Consider the following 15,003-nt stretch of genomic DNA (forward strand, 5'->3'; position numbering starts at 1 on the left):
TTACTGAGGCCGGAGGAACTCCCTCTTCTGGTAAAGAAAGGTAGTGAGCCTGATTATCAAACACCTGAGGCTGATGATGATGACTGGCTGAGTGGAGTTACTGACTGGATATAAGGCTGCCGACACCCTTCTGCCCTGCGGGTGATTTCTCTGTGGGATCCTTGGAGACCTGTCTGAATTCCTGCTCCTCTAAAGCTAAGTTTGCTGCTCGGCCTTTTGCTTTGGTGCTTTGACTTTGTTTTGCTTTGTTTTTCTGGATTTCTGCCATTCCCTGCTGGGGTGTGCTGAATTCATTTAGCTCTGTCTTCTGAAAATACCTTAGTGCTGATTTAGTTTTTGAAGCCTAGCTGCTTCAGGGCCTTTTTCATATCAGCTTGTTGGCTTATGTCTTTGATAGGGTTTTGGCAGATTGCAGACAGCAGCCTTCCTGTCCTTTCCTATCTAGGTAGTTTTGGGCCCCGTCTTTGCTCAGTCTATCTTTCTGTCTGTGTTAGTATTTTCATCTTGCTTCACCGTCATTATATGTTGGGGGCTGCCTATTGCTTTGGGGTCTGCTCTGGGGAAGTTTAGATTTCCCCTTTCTTTCTTTAGGCCTATGTAATTCTCCGGCTGTGATCGAGGGGTCTAGGGCATCGTAGGAACCCCCCACGGCTACTGCTAGTTGTGTTGATAGGTTCAGGGGTCTGCAATCTGATAGCTGCCAACTTCTCTGGTTTTCTGGACTTAGCTTGTATTTCTGCTTTTGCCTCCTACGGTGACTCATTCATAACAGAATCACCCGCCATACCGCAGATTCTAGGGTACTCAATAGCAGGAAAGAATTGTAAAAAAAAAAAAAAAAAAAAAAAAAAAGTGTGTATATTTTTTCCTCTATATCTCTGAGGCCGTGTGGAGCAGCTCGCTGCGGAAGTGCGGGGAATTTCCACCTACCTTGCTCATTCACATGCTGCTGAACCAAAGATTCCTACACCTGATGTATTTTTTGGGGATCGGTCTAAATTTTTGAATTTCAAAAAAATTATTTTTTGCCTTGAAGCCTAACTCGTCAGGGAGCTCCGCGCAGCAGGTTAAAATTGTCATCTCTTTGCTGCGTGACGATCCCCAGGATTGGGCGTTTTCTTTGAAACCAGATGATCCTATTCTGACTAATGTGAACGCATTCTTTCAAGCTTTGGGGTTGTTGTATGACGAACCTAATGCCATTAATCAGGCTGAAAAGACCCTGCTGGCATTGAGCCAGGGTCGTGATTCTGCAGAATTGTACTGTCAAAAATTCCGAAAGTGGGCAGTACTTACTACCTGGAATGATAATGCCTTGGCTGCTCTCTTTCGGAAGGGGTTGTCAGAAGCCGTAAAAGATACTATGGTGGGATTTCCTGTTCCCTCTGGTCTTGACGATTCTATGTCATTAGCCATTCAGGTTGATCGGCGTTTGCGCGAATGCAAAGCTGCACGAGAGGTGTTGCCACCTGTTGAACAAATGTCTGAACCTATGCAATGTGATAGAGTTTTTTCCAGAGAGCAGCGTCAGGAGTTCAGAAGGCGTAATAAGTTATGTTTTTTCTGTGGAGATGCCTCGCATATTATTTCTGTCTGTCCTAAACGAGAGAAACGCTTTGCACACACGTTTTCTGTTGGGGGTGTTCAACCTAAGTTTCTTCTGGCTATTACTCTGATCTGCTCCCTGTCCACATTTTCCGCCAAGGCTTTTGTGGATTCGGGAGCAGCCCTAAACCTAATGGACTTGGATTTTGCTAAACGTTGTGGATTTCCGATGACACCTCTGCAGACGCCTATCCCTTTGAGGGGGATTGATGCTACTCCTTTGGCTAAAAATAAACCCCAGTTTTGGACCCAGATGGTAATGCGGGTCGCCCCAGACCATCAAGAAAATTGCAGATTTTTGGTGTTGCATAATCTGCATGATACTATTGTTCTGGGGTTTCCCTGGTTACAGATTCATAATCCAGTTTTGGATTGGAAATCTGTGTCTGTGGTGAGTTGGGGTTGTCGGTGTGCCTTTAGTGAGGCTCCGGTGTTTTCCACCTCTCCTCAGTCGCATGATGTTCCTGATTATTTGGCGGACTTTTATGATGTATTTAGTGAGAATGAGTCTGCGTCTCTGCCTCCTCATAGGAGTTATGACTGTGCAATTGAACTGAGCCCGGGGTATAAATTTCCCAAGAGTCGGCTCTTCAATTTATCTGTACCCGAGCACGAGGCTATGCGATTCTATATTAAGGAGGCGTTGGAGAAGGGTCATATTAGACCATCCTCGTCACCCTTAGGTGCCGTTTTTTTTTTGTAGCCAAAAAGGATGGATCATTAAGACCTTGTATTGATTATCGTGCCCTCAACAAAATTACTGTTAAATATCAGTATCCGTTACCCCTAATTTCGGATCTATTCTCCAGAGTTAAAGGTGCTTGCTGGTTTACCAAGCTTGACCTCAGGGGGGCGTATAATCTTATTCGCATTAAGCATGGGGATGAATAGAAGACGGCATTTAATACTCCGGAGGGACATTTTGAGTACCTGGTGATGCCTTTTGGGCTCACTAATACCCCTTCTGTCTTCCAGTGCTTCATGAACGATATTTTCCGAGATTTTGTCGATAAATTTTTGATTATCTATCTGGATGATATTTTGATCTTCTCCAAGGATTGGGATTCTCATGTGGAACATATTCGGACTGTGTTCCGGATCTTGAGGGAGAATTCCCTGTATGTCAAAGGATCTAAATGCCTTTTTGGAGTACAGAGGATTTCTTTTTTGGGATTTATTTTGTCCCCGCCAACTATTGAAATGGACCCGGCCAAGGTACAGGCCATTCACGATTGGGTTCAGCCCACTTCTTTGAAGGCCCTCCAGAAGTTTTTGGGTTTTGCTAATTTTTATCGGAAATTTATAGCAAAATTTTCTAGTATTGCCAAGCCATTGACTGATTTGACTAAGAAGGGTGCTGATGTGTTAAATTGGTCTCCGGAGGCTGTTTCTTCCTTTCAGGAGCTGAAGCGAAGATTCACCTCCGCCCCGGTTTTGCGGCAACCTGATGTCTCACTTCCATTCCAGGTAGAGGTGGATGCTTCTGAGATTGGTGCAGGAGCTGTTTTGTCCCAAAAGGATCCTGTAACATCTAAAATGAATCCCTGTGCTTTCTTTTCCCGAAACTTCTCTCCATCTGAACGTAACTATGATGTGGGGAATAGGGAACTGTTGGCCATGAAATGGGCATTTGAGGAGTGGAGACATTGGTTGGAGGGAGCTAAGCATCAAGTCGTGGTCCTCACTGACCACAAGAATTTGATTTACCTAGAGTCGGCTAAACGCTTGAACCCTAGACAGGCTAGGTGGGCCTTGTTTTTTACACGTTTTGATTTTGTGGTTTCTTTTCTTCCTGGAACAAAGAATGTCAAGGCAGACGCCCTCTCTAGGAGCTTCTTTGCCGATTCTCCTGTGGTGACCAAGCCTGCTACCATCTTAGGCGAAGGGGTAGTTCTTTCTGCCATCTCGCCCGATTTGAGACGTGCTCTGGAAGAGTTCCAGGAGGATAAACCTGAGCGTTGTCCCAGTGGAAAGTTATATGTTCCTGACCAGTGGAAGAAGAGAGTGATGTCTGAAGTTCATTGCTCTGCTTTGGCTGGTCATCCAGGTATTTTTGGTACTAGAGATCTGGTGAGTCGGTTTTTTTGGTGGCCCTCCTTGTCTCGTGATGTCAGGAATTTTGTGCAGTCCTGTGGGACGTGCTCCCGGTCTAAATCGTGTTCTCGCTCTAGTGGGTTGTTGATGCCTTTGCCTGTCCCCAACAGGCCATGGACCCATATTTCAATGGATTTCATCTCTGATATGCCTGTCTCTCAGAGGATGACTGTTATTTGGGTGATTTGTGATAGGTTCTCTAAGATGGTTCATCTTGTACCACTCCCTAAGTTGCCGTCTTCCTCTGAGTTGGTGCCCCTGTTTTTACAACAGGTGGTTCGTTTGCACGGGATTCCTGAGAACATTGTGTCTGACAGAGGAGTCCAGTTTGTGTCTAGATTTTGGAGAACTTTCTGTTCCAGGCTGGGAATTCAGTTGTCCTTCTCCTCTGCTTTTCACCCTCAGACCAATGGGCAGACAGAGAGAACAAACCAGACCTTGGAGTCATATTTGAGATGTTTTATTTCTGCTGATCAGGATGATTGGGTTTCATTTTTGCCCTTGGCCGAATTTGCTTTAAATAATAGAGCTAGTTCTGCCACTTTGATGTCACCTTTTTTTTGTAACTTTGGGTTTCATCCTCGATTTTCTTCAGGGCAGGTGGAGCCTTCTGCCTGCCCAGGTGTTGACACTGTGGTGGAGAGAATGCACCAGATCTGGGACCAAGTGGTGGATAAGTTATCTCTCTCCCAGGAAAAGGTCCAGCGGTTTTCCAACCGACATAGGACCATTGGTCCCCAGTTTAAGGTTGGTGATATGGTGTGGTTATCATCAAAAAATATTGCTATGAAGGTGGCTTCTCCTAAGTTTAAGCCTAGATTTATTGGACCTTACAAGATTGTGGAGATTATTAATCCGGTCTCTTTTCGTTTGGCTCTTCCTGTCACATTTAAAATCCATAATGTGTTCCATAAATCTTTGTTGAAGAGGTTTGTTGAACCTGTTGTTCCGGGGGTGGCACCTCCAGACCCTGTATTGGTTGAAGGTAACATGGAATATGAGGTAGAGAAAGTACTGGATTCCCGTCTGGCTAGACAGAGACTCCAGTATTTGGTTAAGTGGAAGGGTTATGGTCAGGAGGATAATTCCTGGGTCTCTGCCTCTGATATTCATGCCAAAAGATTGGTGCGTGGCTTTCATCGGGCTCACCCTGATCGCCCTGGTGGCGTAGTTGAGGGTTCGGTGACCCCTCCTCAAGGGGGAGGTACTGTTGTGAGTTCATTTTCCCCTTCATTACTGAGGCCCGAGGAACTCCCTCTTCTGGTAAAGAAAGGTAGTGAGCCTGATTATCAAACACCTGAGGCTGATGATGATGACTGGCTGAGTGGAGTTACTGACTGGATATAAGGCTGCCGACGCCCTTCTGCCCTGCGGGTGATTTCTCTGTGGGATCCTTGGAGACCTGTCTGAATTCCTGCTCCTCTAAAGCTAAGTTTGCTGCTCGGCCTTTTGCTTTGGTGCTTTGACTTTGTTTTGCTTTGTTTTTCTGGACTTCTGCCATTCCCTGCTGGGGTGTGCTGAATTCATTTAGCTCTGTCTTCTGAAAATACCTTAGTGCTGATTTAGTTTTTGAAGCCTAGCTGCTTCAGGGCCTTTTTCATATCAGCTTGTTGGCTTATGTCTTTGATAGGGTTTTGGCAGATTGCAGACAGCAGCCTTCCTGTCCTTTCCTATCTAGGTAGTTTTGGGCCCCGTCTTTGCTCAGTCTATCTTTCTGTCTGTGTTAGTATTTTCATCTTGCTTCACCGTCATTATATGTTGGGGGCTGCCTATTGCTTTGGGGTCTGCTCTGGGGAAGTTTAGATTTCCCCTTTCTTTCTTTAGGCCTATGTAATTCTCCGGCTGTGATCGAGGGGTCTAGGGCATCGTAGGAACCCCCCACGGCTACTGCTAGTTGTGTTGATAGGTTCAGGGGTCTGCAATCTGATAGTTGCCAACTTCTCTGGTTTTCTGGACTTAGCTTGTATTTCTGCTTTTGCCTCCTACGGTGACTCATTCATAACACCCATGCAACCGAACCACCTGTTGTAAAAACAAGGGTACCAACTCTGAGGAAGATGGCAACTTTGGGAGTGGTACAAGATGGACCATCTTAGAGAATCTATCACAAATCACCCAGATAACAGTCATTCTCTGAGAGACCGGAAGATCAGAAATAAAATCCATTGAAATATGGGTCCATGGCCTCTTAGGCATCGGCAAGGGCATCAACAACCCACTAGAGCGAGAACAGGGTTTAGACCGGGAACAAGTCCCACAGGACTGCACAAAATTCCTGACATCACGAGATAAGGCGGGCCACGAAAAAGACCGACTCACCAAATCTCTGGTACCAAAAATACCTGGATGACCAGCCAATGCGGAGCAATGAACTTCAGACATCACTCTCTTCCTCCACTGGTCAGGAACATACAATTTTCCCATAGGACAACGCTCAGGTTTGTCCTCCTGGAATTCTTCCAGAGCACATCTCAAATCGGGCGAGATGGCAGAAAGAACTACCCCCTCACCTAGGATGGTAGTAGGCTTGGTCACAATAGGAGAATCAGCAAAGAAACTCCTAGAAAGGGCGTCAGCCTTAACATTCTTAGTGCCTGGAAGAAAGGAGACCACAAAATCAAAACGCGTAAAAAACAAGGCCAACCTAGCCTGTCTCGGATTCAAGCGTTTGGCCGACTCAAGGAAAATCAAATTCTTGTGGTCAGTGAGGACCACAACTTGATGTCTAGTTCCCTCCAACCAATGTCTCCACTCCTCAAATGCCCATTTCATGGCCAACAATTCCCGATTCCCCACATCATAGTTGCGTTCAGATGGGGAGAACTTTCGGGAAAAGAAGGCACAGGGATTCATGTTAGATGTTACAGGATCCTTTTAGGACAAAACAGCTCCTGCACCAATCTCTGAAGCGTCTACCTCCACCTGAAAAGGAAGTGAGACATCAGGTTGCCGCAAAACCGGAGCAGAAGTGAACCTCCGCTTCAGCTCCTGAAAAGCCGAAACAGCCTCTGAAGACCAATTCAGCACATCAGCACCCTTCTTAGTTAAATCAGTCAGTGGTTTAGCAATACCAGAAAAATTAGCTATAAATTTACGATAAAAATTAGCAAAACCCAAAAACTTTTGGAGAGCCTTCAAAGAAGTGGGTTGAACCCAATCATAAATGGCCTGTACCTTGGCCGGGTCCATTTCAATAGTTGACGGAGACAAAATAAATCCCAAAAATGAAATTCTCTGTACACCAAAAAGGCACTTCGATCCCTTAACATACAAGGAATTCTCCCTCAAAATCCGGAACACAGTCCGAACATGTTCCACATGAGAATCCCAATCCCTGGAAAAGATCAAAATATCATCCAGATAGATGATCAAAAACTTATCCACAAAGTCCCGGAAAACGGTAATTAGACCTACCGGTAATTGTGTTTCCAGGAATCCATCCTGACAGCACACTTGGAGGACGTCCTTCTCATCCGCAGTGGGACAGGAAACCACGAGAGATTAAAAGGACCCTCCCCCTACCATCCCACAGTGATTTCACAAAGTAACACCTCTGGATGGATTCAACAAAATTTTTTATTTAAACCAACATTTTCCATACACATGTTACATCACAATTGCATGGACGTATTTGTCGGCAGGGAACTAATATTGCTGTCAGGATGGATTCCTGGAAACACAATTACCGGTAGGTCTAATTACCGTTTTCCAGGTCACCACCTGACGGCACATTTGGAGTAGTACCAAAGAATATTGGTCCTAGGGTGGGACTACCGCGTGGAGTACCTTTCTCCCAAAAGCCACCTGTGCAGAGGTCACGTCTAATTTAGAGAACGTACTGAGACTGGCCCAAGATGAGGCCCTGCAGATTTGTTCTGCCGAGGCTCTGCCCCTCTCTGCCCATGATGCGGCCATGGCCCTAGTTGACTGGGCTCTAAGGCTCCCCAGGGGGCTCTGACCCTGTGCTCTATACGTTGTGCTAATAACGGATTTAATCCACCTTGCTATTGTGGATTTCGATGCCTTCTTCCCCTTATTAGGGCCTCTGAACTGGACAAAGAGATTACTATCCTGCCTCCAAGGCCTGGTTGCGTCCAGGTACCTGAGCACTGTTTCCCTGACATCCAGGTTATGGTAAGCTTCCTCCTTGCTATTTTTAGGAAACTGACAAAATGAGGGGAGCACTACCTCCTGATTCATGTTCGAGTCTGAGACCACCTTGGGGAGAAAAGCCGGGTCGAGTTTTAGGACTAACCGGTCGTCGAATATTTGTAAGTAGGGATCCTGAACCGATAGAGCCTGAAGTTCCCCTAATCTTTTGGCTGACGTAACAGCCACTAAGAATGCTGTATTCAGAGAGAGGTTACCGATAGTTATTTCTACCCCTAGCTGGTATGGCTGTCTACATAGCACATTAAGGAATGGGTTAAGGTCCCAAGGAGGGACGGTCCTTCTTATCAAGGGCTTAAGTCTCTGCACAGCCATTGAAAACCGTGCTATCCAGGGGTGAGATGATAGGGTTGTGTCATAGAACACGCTTAAGGCCGCAATCTGTACTCTCAGGGTGCTGGGTCTGAGGCCCTTTTTGAACCCTGCCTATAAGAAGTCAAGGATCTTCGGGATCTGGGGTTGGTCAGTTTCGACTGTCGCCTCTCCACAAAAGCTGCAAATTTTTTTCCAAATTTTGTTATATATTGCTGCTGTTACGGGCTTCCTACTTGCTTGTGGAGTGGTTATAACTTCATCCGAAAGACCCTTTGTTCTTAGGATCTGCCACTCAGGATCCAGGCTGATAGCTTGAGGGCTTCTGGCCTTTTGTGGAAGACCGGACCCTGATGAAGAAGGTCTTCTCTTTTTGGCAGAAGAATGGGATCTTCCCGTGATATCTTCCTGAGCAGAGGAAACCAGCTTCTTCTTGGCCAATAGGGAACCACCAATATGACCCTGGCTCTGTCCTCGTAGATCTTCCTGAGAACCCTTGGGATGAGAGCTAGAGGTGGGAAGGCGTACAGTAGGCCCCTGTTCCAGGACTGCGATAGAGCATCTATCCCTGTCGGGTTTCCTGCCGGGTTTAGGGAGTAGAAGGCTTTGACCTTTGTATTCCCATTGTCCGCAAACAGGTCTATTTCTGGTTGTCCCCAGCGATCGCACAGGCTGCTGAACACTTCTTCATTGAGTTCCCAGTCCGTTGCGGTTATTCTTCTTCTGCTGAGAAAGTCCGCCACCTGGTTGCTGGTGCCCTCCAGATGTACTGCTGAGATTGAGAGGACCTCTCTTTCTGCCCATCTGAAGATCTGCTCTGCTAAGCCCTGTAATGCCGGGTGTTTCGGTCCGCCCTGATGGCGGAGAAAGGCTACTGTCGTGGTATTGTCCGAAAATATCTTGACGTGCTTGATTTTCACCCGAGGCCAGGCAACGAGTAGTACCTTCCAGACCGCAAGTAGCTCTCTGAAGTTGGAGGACCTGTTGCTGTCCTCCCGACTCCATCGCCCCTGATAGTACTCTGCTCCGATGTGTCCCCCCAGCCATACAGACTTGCGTCGGTGGTTACTACGATCTCTGGGGACTGAATCCATGAGACACCGGTTTTTAGGTTTCTTGGGAAGGTCCACCACAGCAGCGACCTTCTGACCTGGGGAATTAATTGTATCTTCTTGTCTAGTGAGCCTTGCCTTCTGTCCCAGGACACTAGGACTGCCTGTTGTAGTCTGCGGGAGTGGAACTGACTCCATCTGACACAGGAGATACACGAAGTCATCAGCCCCAGAATCCTCATTGCGTCTCTGATCGACACCCGGTTCTTTGAGAACTGGCGGATCTTCTTTGGTATGCTGGTCTGCTTTTCTTCTGGAAGATAGGACATTCTTCTTTCCGAATCCAGCATGACCCCTAAGAATTTTATTCTGGGCTTGGGTATAAGATCTGATTTTGACCAATTTATTGTCCAACCCAACCTTTGCAGTGTGGCGAATGAGGACTGACAGTCGACTCTGAGCTGGGCTGCTGAATCTGCTACGATCAAGAAGTCGTCTAAGTACGGGACCACCGTGATGTTTTGGGCTCTTAGGTAGGCCACAACCTCTACCATTACTTTCGTGAATGAAAACTCTTGGGGCTGATGCTAGGCCGAAGGGGAGACAGCGAAACTGGTAGTGGTGAACCCTGCCCTCCTTTTCGACCGCAAACCTGAGATATTTTTGGTGGTCTGGGTGGATGGGGACATGGTAATATGCGCTTTTTAGATCTAAAATGCACATTACCACTGCTTCTCCCAGGAGCGGAATCGTGGATCTTATTGATTTCATCTTGTAGCGTTTGTATGATACCCACTTGTTTAAGGGCTTGAGATTTATTATGGTCCTCGTCTCCCCCGACGGTTTTTTTATCGCGAAGAGGCTCGAGTAGTGTCCCCTTCCCTCTTCTTGCATGGGAACTGGTATGATTGCCTCCATTTCTAGGAGGTCCTGGATATCTAACCACATGGGGGAGGTCGGACAGAGTCGAGAGCTGGTCACTAGGAACCTGTTCGAGGGTAGGGATTTGAATTCTATCTTGTATCCTTGAGAAATTACTTGCAGTACCCAGGGGCTGGTGGTAACCTCTCGCCATTCTTCCCTGAACCTGAGCAGTCGCCCCCCCTACCCTGGTGGCGTCATTTCTTCCGGGGGCTAGACCCTGGGCCGGAGAAGATGGTATCTCTGCTCCTATTTCTACCCTCACCCCCTTTGGGGTAGCTCCATCGACCTGACTTCCCCTTCCCTCTGTAGTCCGTTCTCTGGTTGTAACGGGGTCTACGAAAGGGCTGATACCTCTTACGTTTCTCTTCAGGGAACCCCTTTTTTTCATCTGACGCCTTCTCTAAGATATCGTCAAGCACAGGTCCGAAGACAACCTCCCGAGAAGGGAATTGAGCACAGCTTATTCTTTGACTGCATGTCACCCGACCAACTTTTAAGCCAGATAGCTCTTCTGGCTGTGTTGGACAATGATTGGGTTCTGGACATAATTCTAACGGACTCTGCTGAGGCGTCAGCCAAAAACCCAGTGGCTAATTTTAGCAAGGGAAGGGATTTTAGAATAGTTTCCCTCGGAGTTCTATCTGACAAATGTTCCTCTAAATCATCTATCCATAGATGCATGGAACGTGCCACTGATGTCGCGGCTATATTTGTCTTTATGACTGCCGCTGAACTTTCCCAGGCTTTCTTCAAGAGCCCGTCTGCCTTCCGATCTAGGGGCTCCTTTAAACTTGAGGAGTCTTCGAACGGAATGGCTGTCTTTTTTGATACCCTCGCTACTGGGATATTGATTTTAGGGACCTCTTCCCAGACCTTGACCTCTTTCTGGGTCAAACGGCAGGCGAAGCCTGAAGTCTAGGGGGATAGTCAATTTTTTCTCTGCTTCCTCCCATTCATCCAATATCATGGCCCATATATGGGTATTTACTGGGAAGACCATTGAGGTCTGGGAGCGCAGCCCCCCGAACATCTCATCTTGTATTGAGAGGGTAGTCGGGGGTTCCTCTATCTGCATAGTCTGCCGGACTGCCCCTAATAGCTCTTCCGTATCGCCAGATGCAAAGAGATACTTTCTTCCCCTTTCCGGGTGTTCTCTGATCTCCTCCTCATCCTCTGCGTCTGATTCGGACAGGATGTCCTCAGAAGACGTGCCCGACTCCCTCTGCCTCTTTCTGGATGCCTGAGGGTTCACCTGCGGGGCTTGGGACATGGCTCCGGATACCGAGGCCTGTACTTCCTCTCTAATTATTGCCCTCATGTTCGACATGAGCGTAGCCTGTTCTTCCCCCATTATGCGCTTTGTACATGCGTCGCAGAGGGTTTTTTGCCATGTGTCCTTTAGCTTTTTAGAGCAGACTGGACACTTCTAATCCTTTTTCTTCCTTTCTGAGGTGGAGGTTCCCCCCTGGAACACATAAAGTACGTGTTCTGTGGGGTCTGTTTTACTGGGGCCCTGCCCTGACTTCATATGAGGCTACTCACGTGACCCTGGCTCTCCGTTCCTGTCTCCGCCTTCGCCTGGTCCTCCATCCCTGATAGATAAGGTTCCTTGTGGCTGTCTGTTGCGGAGACACCAAAATGTGTAAGTGGCCGGGAAGTGTATCCGGTTCTTACACCGCAGGGCCCTGCATACCGCTGTCTCTCTCTCTCCTGCCGCACTGACAATCCGCTCCACCGCCCAGAGTCTGCCCCCTCTCAGAGATGTTGTTGGCACTTCCTGAACGCCAGTCTGTCGCCTTTAATGACGCGACCGGAAGTGACGTCCGGGCCCGGTGACGCGACCGGAAGTGATCTCCGGGCCCGGTGACGCGACCGGAAGTGACGTCCGGGTCGGAAGTCCCGCCTGTCCTGGATGACGCGCGCGCGCCCTGCTGGTATGGGCGGAAGTAGCGTGCCTAGGTCCCAGGCCAGGAAGGGGGAGAGGTGCGGCGATCCTCTGCCGGGGTCCGCTTGCGGGGCACGTGGAGTCTGTAGAGGCGGCCCCGGTACCAACATCGGTGGTGGCAGTGGCGTCCGGGGTCGAGAGCCTCTGTCAGGAGGAAGCGACCCCTCTCCAGGAGCAGCGCTACACTGGAGGGGCTGAGGGACCCTGTGCCGGGTTTCAGCTTGCAGAGTTTCCCAGGTAGGAAGGGAAAGGCTGGGCCCCCTGATCCTGACTCTCTGCGCGGAACGGCTGGATCTTCCTCTCGTCGTTCCTATCCGCAGTGGGACAGGAAAAACACTGTGGGATGGTAGGGTCCTTTTAAACTCTCGTGGTTTCCTGTCCCACTGCGGATAAGGACGTCCTCCAAGTGTGCTGTCAGGTGGTGACCTGGAAAATATAATTCATGAAGGATTGGAAGAAAGAAGGGGCATTAGTGAGCCCAAAAGGCACCACCAGGTACTCAAAATGTCCCTCTGGAGAATTAAACGCCGTCTTCCATTCATCCCCATGCTTGATGCGAATAAGATTATACTCCACGCCTGAGGTCAAGCTTAGTAAACCAGAAAGCACCTTTAACTCTGGAGAATAAATCAGAAATCAGGGGTAACGGATACTGAAATGTAACCATAATTTTGTTGAGGGAACGATAGTCAATACAAGGCCTTAATGAACCATCCTTTTTGTCCACGAAAAAAAACACCAGCATCTAAGGGCGAAGAGGATGGTCTAATATGACCCTTCTCCAACGACTCCTTAATATAAGATCGCATAGCCTCGTGTTCGGGTACAGATAGATTGAAAAGTCGACCCTTGGGAAATTTACACCCAGGTCTCAACTCAATTGCACAGTCATAACTCCTATGAGGAGGCAAAGACGCAGACTTGCTCTCACTAAATACATCATAAAAATCAGCCAAATAGTCAGGAACATCATGCGACTGGGGAGAGGTGGAGAAAACAGGAGTGTCACCAAGAGCACACCGACAACCCCAACTCACCACAGACACAGATTTCCAATCCAAAACCGGATTATGGATTTGCAACCAGGGAAAACCCAGAACAATGGTATCATGTAAATTATGCAACACCAAAAATCTGCAATTTTCTTGGTGGTCTGGGGCGACCCGCATTATCACCTGGGTCCAAAACTGAGGTTTATTCTTCGCCAACGGAGTAGCATCAATACCCCTCAAAGGAATAGGCGTCCGCAGAGGTGTCATAGGAAAACCACAACGTTTAGCAAAATCCAAGTCCATTAGATTCAAGGCCGCTCCTGAATCCACAAAAGCCTTCGCGGAAAATGTGGATAAGGAGCAGATCAGAGTAATTGGAATAAAAGAAACTTAGGTTGTACACCACCCACAGCAAATGTGTGTGCAAAACGTTTCTCTCGTTTAGGGCAGACAGAAATAACATGAGAGGCATCTCCACAGAAAAAACACAGCTTATTACGCCTTCTAAACTCCTGACGTTGCGCCCTAGACAAAACTCCATCACATTGCATAGGTTCAGACATTTGTTCAAAATGTGGCAGCGCCTCCCGTGTAGTCTTGCGGTCACGTAAACGCCGATCAACTTGAATGGCTAATGACATAGAATCGTCAAGAACAGAGGGAACAGGAAATCCCACCATAGTATCTTTTAAAGTCTCAGACAAACCCTTCCGAAAGAGAGCTGCTAATGCACTATCATTCCATGTAGTAAGGACCGCCCACTTTCAGAATTTCTGATAGTATAACTCTACAGGATCCTGACCCTGGTTCAATGCCAATAGGGCTCTCTCTGTTTGATCAATAGCATTAGGCTCATCATATAACAACCCCAAGGCATGAAAAAAATGCATCCACATTAGTCAAAACAGGATCTTCAGGTGTCAAAGAAAACGCCCAATCCTGGGGATCGCCGCACAGCAAGGAGATGACAATTTTAACCTGCTGCACAGAGCTCCCCGATGAGTTAGGCTTCAAGGCAAGAAATAATTTACAATTACTCTTAAAATTCAAAAATTTAGACCGATCCCCAGAAAACACATCAGGAGCAGGGATCCTTGGTTCAACAGCATGTGAATGAGTGAGATAGGCGGAAATTCCCCGCACTCCAGCAGCGAGCTGCTCGACACGATCAGACAATTGCTTAATCTCCATCAAAAAAAAAAAATCCTCCTACGGCCCCAGAGAAAAAGAGGAGAAAATCTACATATAAAAAAAAAAAATTTTGACACTTTTTTTTTTTCTTTCTTTTTTTAACAATTCTCTCCTGCTTTTGAGTACCCTAAAATCTGTGGTATGGCTCGTGATTCTGTTGTGAATGAGTCACCGAGTAGGAAAAAACAAAAAGCAAGCTAAGCCCAGAAAACCGGAGAGGTTGGTAACTAGCGGATTGCAGACCCCTGATCCTATCCACAACAACTAGCAGTAGCCGTGGAGCGTGCCTACGGTGGTCCTAGACGCCTTGTCACAGCCGGAGAACTAAATAAGCCTAAAGAAAGGGAAAATCTAAACTGCCCCAGAGCAGACCCCAAAGCAATAGACAGCCCCAACACGTATTGTCGGTGAAACAAGATGAAAACACAGACACAGGTAGAAAGATAGGCTGAGCAAATGATGGGGCCCTCGCTAACTAGAAAGGACAGGAAAGAAAAGCTGCTGTCTGCAATCACGCAAAAAACCCTGCCAAAAAGAATGTCCAACACGTCTGATAGAAAAAGGCCCTGAAGTCGCTAGACTTCAAAATACTATATCATCACTCAGGTATATTCTGAAGACAGAGCAAAAGAGATCAACTGATCAGAGACAAAATGGGGATTCAGCCCAGTCCCAGCCAGGGCTGGCTGAACACAAAAACTAAGTAAACCAGACAAAA

At 47.4% G+C, this 15,003-nt stretch overlaps 1 protein-coding gene across 3 annotated transcripts in view; it reads right to left on the reverse strand.

The window, feature by feature from the left end:
* The window catches only part of LOC141069563 (gastrula zinc finger protein XlCGF66.1-like), a 168,607-nt gene that overhangs the window by 77,669 nt on the left and 75,935 nt on the right, over positions 1-15,003 (reverse strand). The gene's annotated exons all lie outside the window — the stretch shown is intronic.

Source organism: Dendrobates tinctorius, unplaced genomic scaffold, assembly GCF_039654945.1.
Source record: "Dendrobates tinctorius isolate UK_male_01 unplaced genomic scaffold, ASM3965494v1 ptg000266l, whole genome shotgun sequence".
NCBI classification, from domain to species: Eukaryota; Metazoa; Chordata; class Amphibia; order Anura; family Dendrobatidae; genus Dendrobates; species Dendrobates tinctorius.